The 26,438-nt window shown below is 48.5% G+C and overlaps 1 protein-coding gene across 4 annotated transcripts in view; it reads right to left on the reverse strand.

The window, feature by feature from the left end:
• LOC129810550 (polypyrimidine tract-binding protein 3-like) overlaps positions 1-26,438 on the reverse strand; it is a 111,001-nt gene that overhangs the window by 81,401 nt on the left and 3,162 nt on the right. The gene's annotated exons all lie outside the window — the stretch shown is intronic.

Genomic DNA, 26,438 nt, shown 5'->3' on the forward strand with positions numbered 1-26,438 from the left:
CTGACAGAGCTCCAGAGTTTCTCTGTGGAGATGGGAGAACCTTCCAGAAGGGCAACCATCTCTGCAGCACTCCACCAATCAGGCCTTTACGGTAGTGTGGCCAGACGGAAGCCACTCCTCAGTAAAAGGCACATGACAGCCCGCTTGGAGTTTTACAAAACACACCTAAAGACTCTCAGACCACGAGAAACAAGATTCTCTGGTCTGATGAAAACAAGATTGAACTCTTTGGCTTGAATGCCAAGCGTCACGTCTGGAACAGTCTCCTAGTGTGTGGACAGCCTCCTAGTGTGTGGACAGCCTCCTAGTGTGTGGACAGCCTCCTAGTGTGTGGACGGTCTCCTAGTGTGTGGACAGCCTCCCAGTGTGTGGACAGCCTCCTAGTGTGTGGACAGCCTCCTAGTGTGTGGACAGCCTCCTAGTGTGTGGACAGCCTCCTAGTGTGTGTGGACGGTCTCCTAGTGTGTGGACAGCCTCCCAGTGTGTGGACAGTCTCCCAGTATGTGGACGGCCTCCCAGTGTGTGGACAGTCTCCCAGTGTGTGGACAGTCTCCCAGTGTGTGGACAGTCTCCTAGTGTGTGTACAGCCTCCCAGTGTGTGGACAGTCTCCCAGTGTGTGGACAGCCTCCCAGTGTGTGGACAGCCTCCTAGTGTGTGTGGACGGCCTCCCAGTGTGTGGACAGCCTCCTAGTGTGTGGACAGCCTCCTAGTGTGTGGACGGCCTCCCAGTGTGTGGACAGTCTCCTAGTGTGTGGACGGCCTCCCAGTGTGTGGACAGTCTCCCAGTGTGTGGACAGTCTCCCAGTGTGTGGACGGCCTCCCAGTGTGTGGACAGTCTCCCAGTGTGTGGACAGTCTCCTAGTGTGTGGACAGCCTCCCAGTGTGTGTGGACAGTCTCCCAGTGTGTGTGGACAGCCTCCTAGTGTGTGTGGACAGTCTCCCAGTGTGTGGACAGCCTCCTAGTGTGTGGACAGCCTCCTAGTGTGTGGACGGCCTCCCAGTGTGTGGACAGTCTCCTAGTGTGTGGACGGCCTCCCAGTGTGTGGACAGTCTCCCAGTGTGTGGACAGTCTCCCAGTGTGTGGACGGCCTCCCAGTGTGTGGACAGTCTCCCAGTGTGTGGACAGTCTCCTAGTGTGTGGACAGCCTCCCAGTGTGTGTGGACAGTCTCCCAGTGTGTGTGGACAGTCTCCCAGTGTGTGGACAGTCTCCCAGTGTGTGGACAGTCTCCCAGTGTGTGGACAGTTTCCCAGTGTGTGGACGGCCTCCCAGTGTGTGGACAGTCTCCCAGTGTGTGGACGGTCTCCCAGTGTGTGGACAGTCTCCCAGTGTGTGGACAGCCTCCCAGTGTGTGTGGACAGCCTCCTAGTGTGTGGACAGCCTCCTAGTGTGTGGACAGCCTCCTAGTGTGTGGACAGCCTCCTAGTGTGTGGACAGCCTCCCAGTGTGTGTGGACAGTCTCCCAGTGTGTGTGGACAGTCTCCCAGTGTGTGGACAGTCTCCCAGTGTGTGGACAGTCTCCCAGTGTGTGTGGACGGTCTCCCAGTGTGTGTGGACAGTGTCCCAGTGTGTGTGGACAGTCTCCTAGTGTGTGGACGGTCTCCCAGTGTGTGGACGGTCTCCCAGTGTGTGGACAGTCTCCCAGTGTGTGTGGACAGTCTCCCAGTGTGTGGACAGTCTCCCAGTGTGTGTGGACAGTCTCCCAGTGTGTGTGGACAGTCTCCCAGTGTGTGGACAGCCTCCCAGTGTGTGTGGACAGTCTCCCAGTGTGTGGACAGTGTCCCAGTGTGTGTGGACAGTCTCCTAGTGTGTGGACGGTCTCCCAGTGTGTGGACGGTCTCCCAGTGTGTGGACGGTCTCCCAGTGTGTGTGGACAGTCTCCCAGTGTGTGGACAGTCTCCCAGTGTGTGGACGGTCTCCCAGTGTGTGGACAGTCTCCCAGTGTGTGGACAGCCTCCTAGTGTGTGGACAGCCTCCTAGTGTGTGGACAGCCTCCCAGTGTGTGTGGACAGTCTCCCAGTGTGTGGACAGCCTCCTAGTGTGTGGACAGCCTCCCAGTGTGTGGACAGCCTCCTAGTGTGTGTGGACAGTCTCCTAGTGTGTGGACAGCCTCCTAGTGTGTGTGGACAGCCTCCCAGTGTGTGTGGACAGTCTCCCAGTGTGTGGACAGTCTCCCAGTGTGTGGACAGCCTCCTAGTGTGTGGACAGCCTCCCAGTGTGTGTGGACAGCCTCCCAGTGTGTGGACAGCCTCCTAGTGTGTGGACAGCCTCCCAGTGTGTGTGGACAGTCTCCCAGTGTGTGGACAGTCTCCCAGTGTGTGTGGACAGTCTCCCAGTGTGTGTGGACAGTCTCCCAGTGTGTGGACAGTCTCCCAGTGTGTGTGGACAGTCTCCCAGTGTGTGGACGGTCTCCCAGTGTGTGGACGGTCTCCCAGTGTGTGGACATCTCTCACTCAGCAGCTGAAATGTCAGAGAAGGGCTTAGTAGGAAAAGGGTAAAGAGATTGTATCTTTGTTTATTTTCTTTGCATATTCATACTCTGCCGGTGGCTATTTGAATATCATCAAAGGGAGTAGATAGGCCCAGTGGCTGCCGATGTGTTGACTAGTGAACAGAGCGAGGACTGAGGGGCAGAGGGAAATTGATGTCGTATTAACTGCCTCAAATAAACCTCAAAACCCCTTTTAACACAACTCAGCAAAAAGACACAGAAAACATCTTTAAAACACAACTCAGCAAAAAGACACAGAAGACATCTTAAAACACAACTCAGCAAAAAGACACAGAAGACATCTTTAAAACACAACTCAGCAAAAAGACACAGAAGACATCTTTAAAACACAACTCAGCAAAAAGACACAGAAGACATCTTTAAACACAACTCAGCAAAACACATTTAAATACAAATGACCAAAACACATGTAACTGGTGTGAAATGGCTAGCTAGTTAGTGGTGTTCGCTAATAGTGTTTCAATCAAATGGCGAGTTCTTTCTCGCCATTTGGGACGCACTACATGGCTCCTGTCGTGCGATTTAATATGGATCACACCAGCTAACAGGGTAAAGATTCACTTACGCCCTTCGCAGTACGCAACGCAGGAACTACCAAATAGCTGCGCAAAGTGATGATCCCGTGTAGCAAAAAATACACAGACGCGTGGAACCCCGCAATGAACCACTTGGCTCAAGTACGCAGGATCCTAATGGGGCTCTGGAGATTCATTCCTTCACTGAACCAATCATACACACCAATATGGCCAATGTGTTGTCATACATACATGGACAACCGATGGGAAAACATTTGTAAAAACATTTGCAAAGCTACTATTGCACGTCCGTGCTGACCTTGTGACTGACTGACTGACTGACAGACTGACTGGCTGACTGACTGACAGACTGACAGACTGACTGGCTGACTGACTGACAGATTGACTGACTGACTGGCTGACTGACTGACTGACTGGCTGACTGGCTGACTGACAGATTGACTGACTGACTGGCTGACTGACTGACAGATTGACTGGCTGACTGACTGACAGATTGACTGACTGACTGACTGGCTGACTGGCTGACTGACAGACTGATTGACTGACTGGTTGACTGACAGACTGGCTGACTGACTGGTTGACTGACTGACTGGCATATTGACAGACAGATTGACAGACTGACTGACAGACAGATTGACTGACTGACAGACAGACAGACAGAGACAGACAGAGACAGACAGACTGACTGACTGACAGATTGACAGATTGACTGACTGACAGATTGATTGATTGACTGACTGACTGACAGACCGGCTGACAGATTGACTGACTGATTGACTGACTGACTGACTGACAGATTGATTGACTGACTGACTGACAGGCTGACAGATTGACTGACTGACAGATTGATTGACTGACTGACAGACTGACAGATTGACTGATTGACTGACAGACTGACTGACTGACAGATTGATTGACTGACTGACAGACCGGCTGACAGATTGACTGACTGACTGACTGACTGACTGACTGACTGACAGATTGATTGACTGACTGACTGACAGACCGGCTGACAGATTGACTGACTGACTGACAGACCGGCTGACAGATTGACTGACTGACTGACTGACCGGCTGACAGATTGACTGACTGACAGACTGACAGATTGACTGACTGACTGACTGACTGACAGATTGATTGACTGACTGACTGACAGATTGATTGACTGACTGACTGACAGACCGGCTGACAGATTCACTGACTGACTGACAGATTGACAGATTGACTGACTGACTGACTCGTAAAGAGATACTTTGGGATTTTGAGTCAGATGACCTCATGGACACCATTTGTATCTCTCTGTGTCCAACATGAAGGAAGTTAAAGGGAGTTAAAGGTAGCTAATTAGCATTAGCGCAATGACTGGAAGTCTATGGGTATCTTCCATTAAATACATTAACGCTAATTAGCAACTTCCTTCCAACTGCTAGCAGACACATAAAAATGGAATCCGCACAGTTAATCTGACTCTGGGGAAGTAGATAAAAGTCTTCATTGCCAAAATAAAATCCCGAAGTATCCCATTGGTCCAAGGCCAAAATCAGTGTTTTTTTTCTCTCTCATTACTTTTAATTTACCTGCTTTTTACAGTCCTCTTATGAGCCTCACATATGAAAGTGCTACACCTTTTTATTTTTCAGGTCAACCAGTACAAGAAACATTTGAATACAAAGTTGCCTTATCGGCTCCATTTTAAACATGTTCTGGTATTGTGTACTTATGAAAAACTTTTGAGACTGTATTTTCTGTCATTTCTAAGTGTGTCGGAATTCAAATGCAACAGTCTCTCCATTTATGTGTGCTGGGAGGGAGGGATGGGAGGGAGGGGAAAGAGGGAGGGATGGGAAAGAGGAGAAAGAGGGAGGGAGGGAGGTGGGGAGGGGAAAGAGGGAGGGAGGCGGGGAGGGGAAAGAGGGAGGGGAAGGAGGGAGGGAGGGAGGGGAAGGAGGGAGGGAGGGAGGGAGGCGGGGAGGGGAAAGAGGGAGGGAGGGAGGGAGGTGGGGAGGGGAAAGAGGGAGGGAGGCGGGGAGGGGAAAGAGGGAGGGAGGGAGGGGAGGGATGAGAGGGAGGGGAAGGAGGGAGGGAGGGGAAGGAGGGAGGGAGGGAGGCGGGGAGGGGAAAGAGGGAGGGAGGGAGGGAGGTGGGGAGGGGAAAGAGGGAGGGAGGCGGGGAGGGGAAAGAGGGAGGGAGGGAGGGGAGGGATGAGAGGGAGGGGAAGGAGGGAGGGAGGGGAAGGAGGGAGGGAGGGAGGCGGGGAGGGGAAAGAGGGAGGGAGGGAGGGAGGTGGGGAGGGGAAAGAGGGAGGGAGGGAGGCGGGGAGGGGAAAGAGGGAGGGAGGGAGGGGAGGGATGAGAGGGAGGGGAAGGAGGGAGGGAGGGGAAGGAGGGAGGGAGGCGGGGAGGGGAAAGAGGGAGGGAGGGAGGGAGGGGAAAGAGGGAGGGAGGGGGGGAGGGGAAAGAGGGAGGGAGGGAGGGGAGGGATGAGAGGGAGGGGAAGGAGGGAGGGAGGGATGGAGGGAGGGGAGGGGAAGGAGGGAGGGAGGGAGGGAGGGAGGGAGGGAGGGAGGGAGGGAGGGAGGGAGGGAGGGGAAAACAGCGGCATGGTGGGGGAACAGAGGGGCAGGGAGGGGAGGGGAGGGAGGGAGGGGAGGGGAAAGAAGGAGGGTCTAAGGCCCTAATGGCACCCTATACCCTACATAGTGCACTAGTGTTGACCGGAGGCAGGGAGAGGCTGGTAGGCTAGGAAGCTGGGCAGGCAGGTCAGCTCCATTGTCTGTGATATCTATTATTGATGCTGTTAGCTGGCCTTCATCAGTAACCTGACACCACTGGCCAAACAAAGGCAGCAGCACCATGCAATTAACAAGTTCTGCTGAAACACACACACACACACACACACACACACACACACACACACACACACACACACACACACACACACACACACACACACACACACACACACACACACCAAGCTGGAAAGACGAGCGGCAGCCCAGTCAGGTCTGCTCAGTACAGTTTACCCACCATGCAAGACAAGTGGTTGTGCTATTGACTGTATACAGTCAAAAGTTTGGACACACCTACTCATTCAAGGGTTTTACTATTTTCTACTAATGGCATTCTCTCAACCAGCTTCACCTGGAATGCTTTTCCAACAGTCTTGAAGGAGTTCCCACATATGCTGAGCACTTGTTGGCTGCTTTTCCTTCCCTCTGCGGTCCAACTCATCCCAAACCATCTCAATTGGTTTGAGGTCGGGTGATTGTGGAGGCCAGGTCATCTGATGCAGCACTCCATCACTCTCCTTATTGGTCAATTAGCCCTTACACAGCCTGGAGGTGTGTTTTGGGTCATTGTCCTGTTCAAAAACAATGATAGTCCCACCAAGCGCAAACCAGATGGGATGGCGTATCGCTGCAGAATGCTGTGGTAGCCATGCTGGTTAAGTGTGCCTTGATTTCTAAATAAATCACAGACAGTGTCCCCAGAAAAGCACCTCCACACCTCCACACCTCCTCCTCCATGATTCACGATTGGAACCACACATGCGGAGATCATCCGTTAACCTACTCTACGCCTCACAAAGACACGGCGGTTGGAACCAAAAATCTTGGGACTCATCAGACCAAAAGACATATTTCCACCAGTCTAATGTCCATTGATTGTGTTTCTTGGCCCAAGCAAGCATCTTCTTCTCATTGGTGTCCTTTAGTAGTGGTTTCTTTGCAGAAATTCGACCATGAAGGCCTGATTCACGCCGTCTCCTCTGAACAGTTGAAGCATTTATTTGGACTGCAAGGTTGGTAACTCTAATGAACTTATTCTCTGCAGCAGAGGTAACTCTGGGTCTTCCTTTCCTGTGGCGATCCTCATGAGAGCCAGTTTCATCATAGTGCTTGATGGTTTTTGCGACTGCACCTGAAGAAACTTTTAAAGTTCTCCGAATTTTCAGGATTGACTGACCTTCATGTCTTAAAGTAATGATGGATTGTCATTTCTCTTTGCTTATTTGAGCTGTTCTTGCCATAATATGGACTTGGTATTTTACCAAATAGGGCTATCTTCTGTATACCACCCCTACTTTATCACAACACAACTGATTGTCTCAAACGCATGAAGAAGGAAAGAAATTCCACAAATTCACTTTTAACAAGGCACACCTGTTAATTGACACTTTTTTGGTTACTACATGATTCCATATGTGTTATTTCATAGTTTTGATGTCTTCACTATTATTCTACAATGTAGAAAATAGTTGTAAAGGTTGTCGTAGTCGTTCTCCTCCTCAGACGAGGAGGAGCATGGATCGGACCAAGATGCGGAGTAGGAGGTATTCATGATTTTAATGGCAAACCAACAAACACTACAAATTAACAAAACAACAAACGTGACTAACCTGCAACAGTCCTGTGTGGCCCAAACGCTGACACAGGAAACAAACACCCACAAAACACCAGTGAAACCCTGGCTGCCTTAGTATGACTCTCAATCAGAGACAAACGATACACACCTGTCTCTGATTGAGAATCATACCAGGCCGAACACAAAAACCCAACATAGAAATAGAAAACATAGACTGCCCACCCAAAACTCACGCCCTGACCAATAAACACATACAAAACAAGAGAAAACAGGTCAGGAACGTGACATAACCCCCCCCTTAAGGTGCGAACTCCGGGCACACCAGCACAAAGTCTAGGGGAGGGTCTGGGTGGGCATCTGACCACGGTGGTGGCTCAGGCTCTGGGCGAGGTCCCCACCCCACCATAGTCACTCCCCGCTTCCGTATCCCCCTCCCAATGACCACCCTCCAACTAAACCCACCTAAATGAAGGGGCAGCATCGGGATAAGGGGCAGCACCGGGATAAGGGGCAGCAGCTCCGGAATAAGGGGCAGCAGCTCCGGGATTAGGGGCAGCAGCTCCGGGATAAGGGGCAGCAGGTCCTGGCTGAGGGACTCTGGCAGGTCCTGGCTGAGGGACTCTGGCAGGTCCTGGCTGAGGGACTCTGGCAGGTCCTGGCTGAGGGACTCTGGCAGGTCCTGGCTGAGGGACTCTGGCAGGTCCTGGCTGAGGGACTCTGGCAGGTCCTGGCTGAGGGACTCTGGCAGGTCCTGGCTGGACGGCTCTGGCAGGTCCTGGCTGGACGGCTCTGGCAGGTCCTGGCTGGACGGCTCTGGCAGGTCCTGGCTGGACGGCTCTGGCAGGTCCTGGCTGGACGGCTCTGGCTGATCCTGGCTGGACGGCTTTGGCAGGTCCTGGCTGGACGGCTCTGGCAGGTCCTGGCTGGACGGCTCTGGCAGGTCCTGGCTGGACGGCTCTGGCAGGTCCTGGCTGGACGGCTCTGAAGGCTCGGGACAGACGGGCAGCGCTGGGCAGGGAGACAGTTCAGACCACGCTGGGCAGGCAGGCAGTTCAGACCACGCTGGGCAGGCAGACAGTTCGGGCAGCGCTGAGCAGGCAAGCAGCGCAGGCGGCGTTGGGCAGACGGCCGACTCTGACCTGCTGAGGCGCACAGTAGGCCTGGTGCGTGGTGCCGGAACTGGAGGCACTGGGCTGGAGACATGCACCACAGGGAGAGTGCGTGGAGGAGGAACAGGGCTCTGGAAACGCACTGGAAGCCTGGTGCGTGGAGTAGGCACTGGTGGTACTGAGCTGGGGTGGGAAGGTGGCGCCGTATATACCGGACCGTGAAGGAGGACACGCGCTCTTGAGCACCAAGCCTCCCCAACCTTACCAGGTTGAATGGTCCCCGTAGCCCTGCCAGTGCGGCGAGGTGGAATAACCCGCACTGGGCTATGCAGGCGAACCAGGGACACCACCTGTAAGGCTGGTGCCATGCACGCCGGCCCGAGGAGACGTACTGGAGGCCAGATACGGTGGGCCGGCTTCATGACATCCGGCTCGATGCCCAACCTAGCCCTCCCAGTGCGGCAAGGTGGAATAGCCCGCACTGGGCTAAGCCCGCGTACTGGGGACACCGTGCGCTTCACCGCATAACACGGTGTCTGACCAGTACGACGCCCTCTCACTCCACGGTAAGCCCGGGGAGTTGGCTCAGGTAACCAACCCGGCTTCGCCACACTCCCCTTTAGCCCCCCCCAAGAAATTTTTGGGTGAGCCTCTCGGGCTTCCGTGCTAGCCGCGTACCCTCATACCTTCGGTTCCTCTCTCCGGTTGCCTCTGCTCTCCTCGCTGCCTCCAGCTGTTCCCATGGGAGGCGATCCTTTCCAGCCAGGATCTCCTCCCATGTGTAGCAACCCTTGCCGTTCAAGACGTCTTTCCATGTCCATTCCTCTGTCTGTCTCTGCTGCCCTTCTCCACTCCGCTTGGTCCTCTTGTGGTGGGTGTTTCTATAAAGGTTGTCGTAGTCGTTCTCCTCCTCAGACGAGGAGGAGCATGGATCGAACCAAGATGCGGAGTAGGAGGTATTCATGTTTTAATGGCAAACCAACAAACACTACAAATTAACAAAACAACAAACGTGACTAACCTGCAACAGTCCTGTGTGGCCCAAACGCTAACACAGGAAACAAACACCCACAAAACACCAGTGAAACCCTGGCTGCCTTAGTATGACTCTCAATCAGAGACAAACGATACACACCTGTCTCTGATTGAGAATCATACCAGGCCGAACACGAAAACCCAACATAGAAATAGAAAACATAGACTGCCCACCCAAAACTCACGCCCTGACCAATAAACACATACAAAACAAGAGAAAACAGGTCAGGAACGTGACAATAGTAGAAATAACTTTTGACTGGTACTGTATTTATTTCCTGTGTGAGGGGTTTTATTTTATTTATTTAACCTTTATTTAACTAGGCAAGTCAGTTAAGAACAAATTCTTATTTACAATGACGGCCTACCGGGGAACAGTGGGTTAACTGCCTTCTTCAGGGGCAGAACGACAGATTTTTACCTTGTCAGCTCAGGGATTCGATCCAGCAACCTTTCGGTTACTGGCCCAACACTCCAACCACTATATTATGCCATGAAAATAAGGTAACTGTTCATCCCCAACCTTGTAGTATGAGGACAGAGAAGAGGAAGATGACTCCTCTACAGAGATATCAGACAGAGAAAGAGGCTGGTAATGTTACTATGAGGCTTAGCGGTGTTATAAGTGTAGTTAGCATAGGGCTACTGTATACTACAGTACATCAACTAGCTTTAACACGGAGCCACATCAGCTAGCTTTAACACGGAGCCACATCAGCTAGCTTTAACACGGAGCCACATCAGCTAGCTTTAACACGGAGCCACATCGGCTAGCTTTAACACGGAGCCACATCGGCTAGCTTTAACACGGAGCCACATCGGCTAGCTTTAACACGGAGCCACATCGGCTAGCTTTAACACGGAGCCACATCGGCTAGCTTTAACACGGAGCCACATCAGCTAGCTTTAACACGGAGCCACATCGGCTAGCTTTAACACGGAGCCACATCGGCTAGCTTTAACACGGAGCCACATCGGCTAGCTTTAACACGGAGCTACATCGGCTAGCTTTAACACGGAGCCACATCAGCTAGCTTTAACACGGAGCCACATCAGCTAGCTTTAACACGGAGCTACATCGGCTAGCTTTAACACGGAGCTACATCGGCTAGCTTTAACACGGAGCCACATCAGCTAGCTTTAACACGGAGCTACATCGGCTAGCTTTAACACGGAGCCACATCAGCTAGCTTTAACACGGAGCCACATCAGCTAGCTTTAACACGGAGCCACATCGGCTAGCTTTAACACGGAGCCACATCAGCTAGCTTTAACATGGAGCCACATCAGCTATCTTTAACACGGAGCCACATCAGCTAGCTTTAACACGGAGCCACATCAGCTATCTTTAACACGGAGCCACATCAGCTAGCTTTAACACGGAGCCACATCAGCTAGCTTTAACACGGAGCCACATCAGCTAGCTTTAACACGAAGCCATATCAGCTAGCTTTAACACGGAGCCACATCAGCTAGCTTGAAATAGCTATTAACCCTAACCCATAAAGCACAAACAGATCCAACAAGCGTCTGCTGTCTGTCGTATCGTAACCGAGGTAAAGCTGAAGGCTCAGGGGGGGTAGTACAGCCTGCATCCCAAATGCCCCCCTTAGTCCCTGTACAGTGCACTACTTTAGACCAGGGCCTGTAGGGAATAGGGTGCCATTTGAGACGGAGTACTAGGTATCTGAGAAGGTGGGAGATAGGGACGTCTCTAGTCTCTGTTGACAGAACATGATGAGCCCTGGACCTCAACAGTCCTTCAGGGGAGTTATCAACAATTAGATACTGACGTCAACTAATGAAGATACTTCTAACAACACCATGTACCGACTACCAAGGCCTACTGCCTAACAACACCATGTACCAAGGCCTACTGCATAACAACACCATGTACCAAGGCCTACTGCCTAACAACACCATGTACCAAGGCCTACTGCATAACAACACCATGTACCAACACCATGTACCAAGGCCTACTGCCTAACAACACCATGTACCGACTACCAAGGTCTACTGCCTAACAACACCATGTACCAACTACCAAGGGCTACTGCATAACAACACAATGTACCGAGTACCAAGGCCTACTGCATAACAACACCATGTACAAAGGCCTACTGCATAACAACACCATGTACAAAGGCCTACTGCCTAACAACACCATGTACCAAGGCCTACTGCATAACAACACCATGTACCAAGGCCTACTGCATAACAACACCATGTACCAAGGCCTACTGCATAACAACACCATGTACCAAGGCCTACTGCCTAACAACACCATGTACCAAGGCCTACTGCATAACAACACCATGTACCAAGGCCTACTGCCTAACAACACCATGTACCAAGGCCTACTGCATAACAACACCATGTACCAAGGCCTACTGCCTAACAACACCATGTACCAAGGCCTACTGCATAACAACACCATGTACCAAGGCCTACTGCATAACAACACCATGTACCAAGGCCTACTGCATAACAACACCATGTACCAAGGCCTACTGCATAACAACACCATGTACCGACTACCAAGGCCTACTGCATAACAACACCATGTACCGACTACCAAGGCCTACTGCCTAACAACACCATGTACCAACTACCAAGGCCTACTGCATAACAACACAATGTACCGAGTACCAAGGCCTACTGCCTAACAACACCATGTACCGACTACCAAGGCCTACTGCATAACAACACCATGTACCGACTACCAAGGCCTACTGCCTAACAACACCATGTACCGACTACCAAGGCCTACTGCCTAACAACACCATGTACCGACTACCAAGGCCTACTGCCTAACAACACCATGTACCGACTAGCAAGGCCTACTGCCTAACAACACCATGTACCGACTACCAAGGCCTACTGCCTAACAACACCATGTACCGACTACCAAGGCCTACTGCATAACAACACCATGTACCAACTACCAAGGCCTACTGCCTAACAACACCATGTACCAACTACCAAGGCCTACTGCCTAAAAACACCATGTACCAAGGCCTACTGCCTAACAACACCATGTACCGACTACCAAGGCCTACTGCATAACAACACCATGTACCGACTACCAAGGCTTACTGCATAACAACACCATGTACAGCAGGACCTAAGGTTTGCGAGCACACCTGCAACATGTGTATTTGAAAGGAATCACCTAATGAAAGCAGTAATGCTTCTGAACCACGAGCAGGCCCAATGAACGACGCACAATCGGCATAGCGTCGTCCGGGGTAGGGAGGGTTTGGCCGGTAGGGATATCCTTGTCTCATCACGCTCCAGCGACTCATGTGGCGGGCTGGGCGCAGTGCGCGCTAGCCAAGGGGGCCGGGTGCACGGTGTTTCCTCCGACACATTGGTGCGGCTGGCTTCCGGGTTGGAGGCGCGCTGTGTTAAAGAAGTAGTACGGCTGGTTGGGTTGTGCTTCGGAGGACGCATGGCTTTCGACCTTCGTCTCTCCCGAGCCCGTACGGGAGTTGTAGCGATGAGACAAGATAGTAATTACTAGCGATTGGATACCACGAAAATTGGGGAGAAAATGGGATAAAAATAATTAAAAAAATAAAATAAATAAAAATAATAACATGCTCCAGTTGCAAATCCAAACAACAAGTGTGTTTCCCAAATGGAACCCTATTCCCTATGTAGTGCACTACTTTAGACCAGAGCCCTATGGAACCCTATTCCCTATGTAGTGCACTACTTTAGACCAGAGCCCTATGGAACCCTATTCCCTATGTAGTGCACTACTTTAGACCAGAGCCCTATGGAACCCTATTCCCTATGTAGTGCACTACTTTAGACCAGAGCCCTATGGAACCCTATTCCCTATGTAGTGCACTACTTTAGACCAGAGCCCTATGGAACCCTATTCCCTATGTAGTGCACTACTTTAGACCAGAGCCCTATGGAACCCTATTCCCTATGTAGTGTACTACTTTAGACCAGAGCCCTATGGAACCCTATTCCCTATGTAGTGCACTACTTTAGACCAGAGCCCTATGGAACCCTATTCCCTATGTAGTGTACTACTTTAGACCAGAGCCCTATGGAACCCTATTCCCTATGTAGTGCACTACTTTAGACCAGAGCCCTATGGAACCCTATTCCCTATGTAGTGTACTACTTTAGACCAGAGCCCTATGGAACCCTATTCCCTATATAGTGCACTACTTTAGACCAGAGCCCTATGGAACCCTATTCCCTATGTAGTGTACTACTTTAGACCAGAGCCCTATGGAACCCTATTCCCTATGTAGTGCACTACTTTAGACCAGAGCCCTATGGAACCCTATTCCCTATGTAGTGTACTACTTTAGACCAGAGCCCTATGGAACCCTATTACCTATATTGTGCACTACTTTAGACCAGAGCCCTATGGAACCCTATTCCCTATGTAGTGTACTACTTTAGACCAGAGCCCTATGGAACCCTATTACCTATATTGTGCACTACTTTAGACCAGAGCCCTATAGAACCCTATTCCCTATATTGTGCACTACTTTAGACCAGAGCCCTATAGAACCCTATTCCCTATATTGTGCACTACTTTAGACCAGAGCCCTATAGAAACCTATTCCCTATATTGTGCACTACTTTAGACCAGAGCCCTATGGAACCCTATTCCCTATATTGTGCACTACTTTAGACCAGAGCCCTATGGAACCCTATTCCCTATATTGTGCACTACTTTAGACCAGAGCCCTATAGAACCTTATTCCCTATATTGTGCACTACTTTAGACCAGAGCCCTATAGAACCTTATTCCCTATATTGTGCACTACTTTTGACCAGAGCCCTATGGAACCCTATTCCCTATATAGTGCACTACTTTAGACCAGAGCCCTATAGAACCTTATTCCCTATATTGTGCACTACTTTTGACCAGAGCCCTATGGAACCCTATTCCCTATATAGTGCACTACTTTAGACCAGAGCCCTATAGAACCCTATTCCCTAATAGTGCACTACTTTAGACCAGAGCCCTATAGAACCCTATTCCCTATATAGTGCACTACTTTAGACCAGAGCCCTATAGAACCCTATTCCCTATTTATAGTGCACTACTTTTGACCAGAGCCAATTGATGGTCAGAGGGGACATGTCAGATAGGGTCAGATTTGGGGCGCATCCAGGGGCTATGGACATATTAAAATGTTCAACAACTGAATCTGTCTGCCATGACAGAGAGGCCCTTTCTCCTCTCTTCCTTCACCTGGGACAAGAGAGAGGGAGGACAGGTGCAGACAGCACACCTGGGACAAGAGAGAGACAGAGGAGGGGGTGGATACCAGAACACCCCCCCCCCTCTCTCTCTCACACAGTGCTGCGATGCCTGCCACATAGCTGACATTCATCTGACCTGAGCCCTGGACTGTGGAGAGTGGAGAGAGGAGGGGGGGGGGGGGGGGGGGGGGGGGGGGGGTAGATGAGAAGGGGAGAGAGGAGATAGGGAAAAGAGAGGAGAGGGGGGAGAAAACAAGAGAGAAGAGAGGGAGAAAAGGGGAGAAGCGAGGAGAGGGAGAAAATGGGAGAGGAGAAGAGATGGGAGAAAAGTGGAGAGAAGCGAAGAGAGGGAGAAAAGGGGAGAGAAGAGAGGAGAGGGAGAAAAGGGGAGAGAAGAGAAGAGAGGGAGAAAAGGGGAGAGGAGGAGAGATGGGAGAAAAGGGGAGAGAAGCGAAGAGAGGGAGAAAAGGGGAGAGAAGAGGAGAGGGAGAAAAGGGGAGAGAAGAGAAGAGAGGGAGAAAAGGGAAGAGAAGAGAAGAGAGGGAGAAAAGGGGAGGGAAGAGAGGAAAGGGAGAAAAGGGTAGAGAAGAGAGGGAGAAAAGGGGAGAAAGGAGAGGAGTGGGAGAAAAGGGGAGAGAAGAGAAGAGAGGGAGAAAAGGGGAGAGAAGAGAGGAGAGGGAGAAAAGGGGAGAGAAGAGAAGAGAGGGAGAAAAGGGGAGAGAAGAGAGTAGAGGGAGAAAAGGGGAGAGAAGAGAAGAGAGGGAGAAAAGGGGAGAAAGGAGAGGGGGAGGAGAGAAGTCATATAGAGTCAGCAGCCACCCCAGCCCTCCTTCTTACCCACCTCTTTTAGAGCCTGCTAGCCTAGACACTGCCAGTCAGCACAGAACAGAATACCAACAGAGAACTAACAATGCTCAGCAGTCAAAATAAAGGACGGAGAGGACACAGCCATGGCTACCATCATATAGAAACACAATGTGGACTTTCTGAATACACAAGTATTCCATGTAGGTGTGTCGATAATAATGTGATTGTTCCAGAAAATACAAATAATTAGGCCTTATAAATAATAAAAATCAGTGTGTGTGTGTGTGTGTGTGTGTGTGTGTGTGTGTGTGTGTGTGTGTGTGTGTGTGTGTGTGTGTGTGTGTGTGTGTGTGTTCATGTTCGGGTCGACTCAAAGCGTGGAAAGAAAGCTTGAGAACTTGTCCGCTGTGACAAGAAGAGAGAGAAACAACAGGATTTCATGGTCATGTGATCGCGCCATTGTTCACCAAATTAAACAACAAACAAACGCATAAAAGGAAACGTAGAAAGAACATTTGGGGAGAAGAAAAATGACAGAGAGACTAGCAACTGTAGCAAGCTGTTTAATGTTCTAGTGACAAACATCACCCTGTCAGTCAGTTCCAAATGGCACCCTATTCCCTATATATTCCCTATATATATATACACTACTTTAGACCAGAGCCCTATGGAACCCTATTCCCTATATATATACACTACTTTAGACCAGATCCCTATGGAACCCTATTCCCTATATAGTGCACTACTTTAGACCAGAGCCCTATGGAACCCTATTCCCTATATATATACACTACTTTAGACCAGATCCCTACGGGAATAGGGTGCCATTTGGGACACAGACTTGTGTAAAACCTTAATGTGTTTGGACTCCAGGAAGAGTAGCTGCTGCCTTGGTAGGAACTAATGGGGATCCATAATAAACCCCAGGAAGAGTAGCTGCTGCCTTGGCAGGAACTAATGGGGATCCATAATAAACCCCAGGAAGAGTAGCTGCTGCCAAGGCAACCTAATGGGGATCCATAATAAACCCCAGGAAGAGTAGCTGCTGCCTTGGCAGGAACTAATGGGGATCCATAATAAACCCCAGGAAGAGTAGCTGCTGCCTTGGCAGGAACTAATGGGGATCCATAATAAACCCCAGGAAGAGTAGCTGCTGCCTTGGCAGGAACTAATGGGGATCCATAATAAACCCCAGGAAGAGTAGCTGCTGCCTTGGCAGGAACTAATGGGGATCCATAATAAACCCCAGGAAGAGTAGCTGCTGCCTTGGCAGGAACTAATGGGGATCCATAATAAACCCCAGGAAGAGTAGCTGCTGCCAAGGCAACCTAATGGGGATCCATAATAAAAACAAATACTCAGTAATTAATACCTTGCACACATAGCAACATGTCAGGAGGAGCACATTAGCTAAATACCTAAGCTAAATTATTCTGTCACGCAGTAAACATTATTTTATAGGGAAAATCTATCCTAACACAGATTCTCAGAGAGTAAGTAGCACTGCGATGTTCTGTCTCAGGCCGAAGACATCCCCAACAGTAACAAAGACAAGCGGCACTCCCCAACAGTAACAAAGACAAGAGGTGTTTGATTGAAAATGCTAAAGCTATGCTTAAAAAAAAAACTGACAACAAAATAGGGAAATGATGACTACTAACAGTTAGAGAAAAGTGTCCCTTCCTCTTTCTGGTTATGAAGAGAGACAACACAATCATATTTATCAGGACCATACTCCCACTTTAGACATGTCATATTGGAAAAGCGTAATTTCTCCGTTTTCTTTTAAATGTGGCAAAAATATCAATTCCTTGTCCTGTTCATATTCTGTTGAGTAATATCGGTTAACCATTTAGTATTAGTGTCAACGCCAAGAGGTACAGTTGAAGTCGGAAGTTTACATACACTTAGGTTGGAGTCATTAAAACTCGTTTTTCAACCACTCCACAGATTTCTTGTTAACAAACTATAGTTTTGGCAAGTCGGTTAGGACATCTACTTTGTGCAGGACACAAGTCATTTTTCCAACAATTGTTTACAGACAGATTATTTCACTTATAATTCACTGTATCATAATTCCAGTGGGTCAGAAGTTTACATACTGTACACTAAATTTACTGTGCCTTTAAACAGCTTGGAAAATTTCAGAAAATGATTTCATGGCTTTGGAAGCTTCTGATAGGCTAGTTGACATAATTTGAGTCAATTGGAGGTGTACCTGTGGATGTATTTCAAGGCCTACCTTCAAACTCAGTGCCTCTTTGCTTGACATCATGGGAAAATCAAAAGAAATCAGCCAAGATCTCAGAGAAAAAAAGTGTATACCTCCACAAGTCTGGTTCATCCTCGGGAGCAATTTCCAAACGCCTGAAGATACTACGTTCATCTAAGTATAAACACCATGGGACCACGCATCCGTCATACCGCTCAGGAAGGAGACGTGTTCTGTCTCCTAGAGATTAACGTACTATGGTGCGAAAAGTGCAAATCAATCCCAGAACAACAGCAAAGGACCTTGTGAAGATGCTGGAGGAAACAGGTAAGAAAGTATCTATATCCACAGTAAAACGAGTCCTATATCAACATAACCTGGAATGCTGCTCAGCAAGGAAGAAACCACTGCTCCAAAACCGCCATAAAAAAGCCAGACTGCGGTTTACAACTGCACATGGGGACAAAGATCGTACTTTTTGGAGAAATGTCCTCTGGTCTGATGAAACAAAAATAGAACTGTTTGGCCATAATGACCATCGTTGTTTTTGAGGGGAAAAGGGGGATGCTTGCAAGCCGAAGAACACCATCCCAACCGTGAAGCACGGGGGTGGCAGCATCAGGTTGTGGGGGTGCTTTGCTGCAGGAGGGACTGGTACACTTCACAAAATAGATGGCATCATGAGGTAGGAAAATGTTGTGGATATATTGAAGCAACATCTCAAGACATTAGTCAGGAAGTTAAAGCTTGGTCACAAATGGGTCTTCCAAATTAACAATGACCCCAAGCATACTTACAAAGTTGTGTCAAAATGGCTTAAGGACAACAAAGTCAAAGTATTGGAGTGCCCATCACAAAGCCCTGACCTTAATCCTATAGAACATTTGGGGGCAAAACTGAAAAAGCGTGTGTGAGCAAGGAGGCCTACAAACCTGACTCAGTTACACCAGCTCTGTCAGGAGGAATGGGCCAAAATTCCCCCAACTTATTGTGGGAAGCTTGTGGAAGGCTACCCAAAACGTTTGACCCAAGTTAAACAATTTAAAGGCAATGCTTCCAAATACTAATTGAGTGTATGTAAACTTCTCTACTATTCTTCTGACATTTCACATTCTTAAAATAAAGTGGTGATCCTAACTGACCTAAGACAGGAACTTTTTACTAGGATTAAATGTCAGGAATTGTGAAAAACTGAGTTTAAATGTATTTGGCTAAGGTGTATGTAAACTTCCGACTTCAACTGTATTCCCCCAACAGTAACAAAGCCCAGATGTATTCCCCCAACAGTAAGGATGACTCACAGTGTGTCCCAAATGGCAATCTAGTCCCTATATACTGTAGGCCTAGGGTTTCAAGCTCTGGTTGATTTATAAAATGTCATGATATTTAGTGATATTGAATTGTGTTCGGTTGTCAACACAACCAGATATCAACATTTAAAGGAGATGTATCTTCTGATTAGATAGTTCCATCTGAGCCTCTGACTTAGTCTGGCTTTAATTCCATCTTATCTACAAATTAATAATTGACATGTTGGATTCACGTCTTCATCTCAAACAAAAATCGAAGTTAAAGAATAGAAAGAAATCCAATCAAACTGTACTTCAAATCCAATCAAACTGTACCTCAAATCCAATCAAACTGTACTTCAAATCAAATCAAACTTTATTTCAAATCAAATCAAACTTTATTTCAAATCAAATCAAACTTTATTTCAAGTGCATTTGAAGTTTAATTTAATGTCAAAACAAAAGGGGGGTGTAGACTTTCATAAGGCACGCTATGTTGTAATCTCATTGATCAACATATCTACCAAATATTATCCAATTATCCATGTTGAAATGGCATGGTGCGCCCAGTGGGATTCCAGCTCCAGCTCTCTTCCCTGCCTAACCCAACCAGGAAGAGACACAGAGACAAACCAGGAAGCAAAACCAGGAAACATTCACAGCCGCTTCCTGTATCTACAGCCGCAAACAGACACAGCATCCAGTGGGGGGCTGGGTCATACTGTTCTGTTTATAAAGGAAACTTACACCGTGGACAAAACATTAGGAACACCTTCCTAATATTGAGTATAACCCCCCCCCATTTTGCCCCGAGAACAGCCTCAATTCATCGGGGTATGGACTCTACAAGGTGTTCGAAAGCGTTCCACAGGGATGCTGGCCCATGTTGACTCCAATGCTTCCCACAGTTGTGTCAAGTTAGTTGGATGTCCGTTGGGTGGTGGACCATTGTTGATACACAGGGGAAACGGTGTGATACCAGGCGGTGTCAGAAGAAGGCCCTAAAAATCGTCAAAGACTCCAGCCACCCTAGTCATAGACTGTTCTCTCTGCTACCGCACGTCAAGCGGTACCGGAGCACCAAGTCTAGGTCCAAAAGGCTTCTAAACAGCTTCTACCTCCAAGCCATAAGACTCCTGAACAGTTAATCAAATGGCTACCCAGACTATTTGCATTGCCCCCCACCCCCCCTTTTACACCGCTGCTACTCTCTGTTGTGACCATCTATGCATAGTCACAACTAACCGGTGCCCCCGCACATTGACTCTGTACCAGTTCCCCCTGTATATAGCCTCCACATTGACTCTGTACCAGTTCCCCCTGTATATAGCCTCCACATTGACTCTGTACCAGTTCCCCCTGTATATAGCCTCCACATTGACTCTGTACTGGTACCCCCTGTATATAGCCTCCACATTGACTCTGTACCGTAACACCCTGTATATAGCCCCCACATTGACTCTGTACCGTAACACCCTGTATATAGTCTCCACATTGACTCTGTACCGGTACCCCCTGTATATAGCCTCCACATTGACTCTGTACCGGTACCCCCTGTATATAGCCTCCACATTGACTCTGTACCGTAACACCCTGTATATAGCCTCCACATTGACTCTGTACCGGTACCCCCTGTATATAGCCTCCACATTGACTCTGTACCGTAACACCCTGTATATAGTCTCCACATTGACTCTGTACTGGTACCCCCTGTATATTGTCTCGCTATTGTTATTTTACTGCTGCTCTTTAATTAATTGTTACTTTTATTTCTTATTCTTATCTGTATTTTTTGAAGCTGCATTGTTGGTTAGGGGCTCTTAAGTAAGAATTTCACTGTAAGGTTTACACCTGTAGTATTCGGTGCATGTGACTAATAAAATTTCATTTGATTTGATTCGAAACTGTTGAGTGTGAAAAACTCAGCAGCTTTGCAGTTCTTGACACACTCAAACCGCTGCGCCTGGCACCTACTACCATACCCCGTTTAAAGGCACTTAAATATGTTGTCTTGCCCATTCACCCTCTGAATGGCACACATACACAATCCATGTCTCAGTTGTCTCAGGGCTTAAAAATCCTTCTTTAACCACCTGTCTCCTCCCCTTCATCTACACTGATTGAAGTGGATTTAACAAGTGCCATCAATAAGGGATCATAGCTTTCACCTGGATTCACCTGGTCAGTCTATGTCATGGAAAGAGCAATTGTTCCTAATGTTTTGTACACTTATTGTATAGGACACTACCCATATGGGGCCTCAGAATAGGTCTCATATAGGCAGCGATGAATGAGGGAGAACCCGAGGGGACCGGGTTCCGGAACCTTCCATGAAGAAAACAAATCCTAATTTAAGGAGTTTACATTGTAGGGTTCCAAGAGAGATTTTCCCAATATATGAGGGATCTATGAACCCATCAGAGACATGACGGTGCCATCATCACCCAGGGGCCATTTTACCAGCCCTCTAGACATCTACAAGTATAGAGGGCCCCACAATCACCCGCCCAAGGCCAAACCCTCCTCCTCTCCCTGATAAGACGCCCTTCTTCCTCCAGCCTGAGCAGTGACACACCCCTCCCCAGGACCACACCCCTCCCCCAGACCACCCCTACAGGTTATTAATGTAATATCAGCAGCACCAGACCAACCCTACAGGTTATTAATGTAATATCAGCAGCACCAGACCAACCCTACAGGTTATTAATGTAATATCAGCAGCACCAGACCAACCCTACAGGTTATTAATGTAATATCAGCAGCGCCAGACCAACCCTACAGGTTATTAATGTAATATCAGCAGCACCAGACCAACCCTACAGGTTATTAATGTAATATCAGCAGCACCAGACCAACCCTACAGGTTATTAATGTAATATCAGCAGCACCAGACCAACCCTACAGGTTATTAATGTGATATCAGCAGCACCAGACCAACCCTACAGGTTATTAATGTAATATCAGCAGCAGACCAACCCTACAGGTTATTAATGTAATATCAGCAGCGCCAGACCAACCCTACAGGTTATTAATGTAATATCAGCAGCACCAGACCAACCCTACAGGTTATTAATGTGATATCAGCAGCACCAGACCAACCCTACAGGTTATTAATGTAATATCAGCAGCACCAGACCAACCCTACAGGTTATTAATGTAATATCAGCAGCAGACCAACCCTACAGGTTATTAATGTGATATCAGCAGCACCAGACCAACCCTACAGGTTATTAATGTAATATCAGCAGCAGACCAACCCTACAGGTTATTAATGTAATATCAGCAGCGCCAGACCAACCCTACAGGTTATTAATGTAATATCAGCAGCACCAGACCAACCCTACAGGTTATTAATGTGATATCAGCAGCACCAGACCAACCCTACAGGTTATTAATGTGATATCAGCAGCACCAGACCAACCCTACAGGTTATTAATGTAATATCAGCAGCAGACCAACCCTACAGGTTATTAATGTGATATCAGCAGCACCAGACCAACCCTACAGGTTATTAATGTAATATCAGCATTCTATATATATATTCTGCATTTTACTAACCTGGGATTCCTCCTACCCCCCCACTATCAGATTAGAGCCATAAGGGAGACATCAACCCCCCCCCCCCCCCCCCCCCCTCCCAGGTGGCACATAAGGGTTCTGGTCACAAGTAGTGCAGCACATAAGGGAATAGGATTCCAATATGGGACGCAAGCCTTACCTACCGCTCCAGGCGAGGGATGTAAATCCCATTAACTTGTTTTGTCCCCCTATAGCCACAGGCCTTAATAAAATCACACTGCTACTCTGCTGAGCAGGGCACAAGGCTACAGATAAGGTAGCTAGCTACAAGTTTGTTGACATCCACACAGAGGGTCTAACATAGTAGTTGAGTTATCATGTATGAGGGACAAAGTAGTTTAGTTATTGTGTATGAGGGACGTAGTAGTTGAGTTATTGTGTATGAGGGACGTAGTAGTGTAATTATTGTGTGTAATAGAAAGGACATACAATTTGTAGGTTAATTCATTAGAGTCTAAGTGTAACGGTCCTGACCTGTTTTATGTTGTTTTTGTATGTGTTTATGGTCAGGGCGTGTGTTTTGGGTGGGCAGTCTATGTTTTCTGTTTCTATGTTGGTTTTGGTTGCCTGGTATGGCTCTTAATTAGAGGCAGGTGTTTTGCGTTTTCCTCTAATTAAGAGTCATATTTAGGTAGGGTGTTCTCACTGTTTGTTTGTGGGTGATTGTCTTCCGTATCTGTGTTATGTCTTGCACCATACGGGACTGTTCGGTTGTTCGTTTCGTTTCGATGTAGTTTGTTCCTGTCCGTGAGTTTTACGTTTTAGTTAAGTAAGTTCATGTTCAGGTTTTTTCGTCTACGTCGTTTTCTTGTTTTGTAATTTTGAAAGTGTTTGTTTTCGTGTTGCCATCGTGTCAAATAAAAGATGGCTTATTTCCCGAATGCTGCATTTTGGTCTGATGATCCTTCTCTCCTCTCCTCGTCCGAGGAAGAGGAGAACGACAGCCCTTACACTAAGACATTGGGGGAAAGGAGCTACTAAATTGAAATATTTAATTATTTTAAGAAGGTCATACTATGGATTATTTAGCCATTTGATTTAGAATTATAGGACCTCTTTAGGTATTTAAAAAATACTTTACTATTAAAGCCCATATTACACTCATAAATGACCAAAGTAAATCATTATAAACAAGGTTTTGAAGTGTCTAGGAGATATAAAAACACCTCAGGAAATATAATAATATTTTTTAGCGCCTCTTTTGGGGGGGGGGGGGCACAAAACTATCTTCATACTTCCATTTGTTTTTTAAATCGGTAACGGATACCGTCAGACGAGTCCAGGTGTGCTAATTTCAGATGTCCGCTCGCATCATACGTCTTCAGCTCACTAGACACGCAAAACGTGTTATTTCTATAAGAGCACCGGGGGCTGGTGAGGCACATTTCAGATAACAAGCCCGTCAGGTGACATCTTGGTTCGTCCACCATTTCCTCTGTACAGGGTCTTATGACGCAAGTCCAAGGGGATGGTGTGACGTAGGCATGCTGTGTAGGGTGAATACGACGTGAGATAACATAGGACGTAGGGGGTGGGTGTAGGGGACAAAACTTTTAATGAGTTTGTCAAAAGCCATAGCTGATTGCAACGAAACGGCTCTGTTACACATATCTTATATTGCTACAGGTTTGTTGGACATTTGAATATTGATATTTACTTCATTCTTGTTAGCAGGTCATTCTTCATCTACACACACTGGACTCTACCCGACACACTGGACTCTACCAACACACTGGACTCTACCCACACACTGGACTCTACCCACACACTGGACTCTACCCAACACACTGGACTCTACCCCACACACTGGACTCTACCCCACACACTGGACTCTACCCCACACACTGGACTCTACCCCACACACTGGACTCTACCCCACACACTGGACTCTACCCCACACACTGGACTCTACCAACACACTGGACTCTACCAACACACTGGACTCTACCCAACACACTGGACTCTACCCGACACACTGGACTCTACCCGACACACTGGACTCTACCCAACACACTGGACTCTACCGACACACTGGACTCCACCCACACACTGGACTCTACCAACACACTGGACTCTACCAACACACTGGACTCTACCCAACACACTGGACTCTACCCACACACTGGACTCTACCCACACACTGGACTCTACCCAACACACTGGACTCTACCCAACACACTGGACTCTACCCACACACTGGACTCTACCCACACACTGGACTCTACCCAACACACTGGACTCTACCCAACACACTGGACTCTACCCAACACACTGGACTCTACCCACACACTGGACTCTACCCAACACATTGGACTCTACCCAACATACTGGACTCTACCAACACACTGGACTCTACCCACACTCTGGACTCTACCAAACACACTGGACTCTACCCAACACACTGGACTCTACCCACACACTGGACTCTACCCACACACTGTACTCTACCCACACACTGGACTCTACCCAACACACTGGACTCTACCCAACATACTGGACTCTACCCGACACACTGGACTCTACCAAACACACTGGAAACTACCAAACACACTGGACTCTACCAACACACTGGACTCTACCCGACACACTGGACTCTACCGACACACTGGACTCTACCCCACACACTGGACTCTACCGACACACTGGACTCTACCAACACACTGGACTCTACCCGACACACTGGACTCTACCCGACACACTGGACTCTACCCGACACACTGGACTCTACCAACACACTGGACTCTACCCAACACACTGGACTCTACCCGACACACTGGACTCTACCCAACACACTGGACTCTACCAACACACTGGACTCTACCAACACACTGGACTCTACCAACACACTGGACTCTACCAACACACTGGACTCTACCCAACACACTGGACTCTACCCAACACACTGGACTCTACCCGACACACTGGACTCTACCCGACACACTGGACTCTACCAACACACTGGACTCTACCCACACTCTGGACTCTACCAAACACACTGGACTCTACCCAACACACTGGACTCTACCAACACACTGGACTCTACCAACACACTGGACTCTACCAACACACTGGACTCTACCCAACACACTGGACTCTACCCAACACACTGGACTCTACCCGACACACTGGACTCTACCCAACATACTGGTACCCAACATACTGGACTCTACCAACACACTGGACTCTACCCACACTCTGGACTCTACCAAACACACTGGACTCTACCCAACACACTGGACTCTACCCACACACTGGACTCTACCCACACACTGGACTCTACCCACACACTGGACTCTACCCAACACACTGGACTCTACCCAACATACTGGACTCTACCCGACACACTGGACTCTACCAAACACACTGGAAACTACCAAACACACTGGACTCTACCAACACACTGGACTCTACCCGACACACTGGACTCTACCGACACACTGGACTCTACCCCACACACTGGACTCTACCGACACACTGGACTCTACCAACACACTGGACTCTACCCGACACACTGGACTCTACCCGACACACTGGACTCTACCCGACACACTGGACTCTACCCGACACACTGGACTCTACCCGACACACTGGACTCTACCCGACACACTGGACTCTACCCGACACACTGGACTCTACCCAACACACTGGACACTACCCAACACACTGGACTCTACCAACACACTGGACTCTACCAACACACTGGACTCTACCAACACACTGGACTCTACCAACACACTGGACTCTACCCAACACA

Source organism: Salvelinus fontinalis, chromosome 2 (assembly GCF_029448725.1).
Source record: "Salvelinus fontinalis isolate EN_2023a chromosome 2, ASM2944872v1, whole genome shotgun sequence".
In the NCBI taxonomy this organism is placed as follows: Eukaryota; Metazoa; Chordata; class Actinopteri; order Salmoniformes; family Salmonidae; genus Salvelinus; species Salvelinus fontinalis.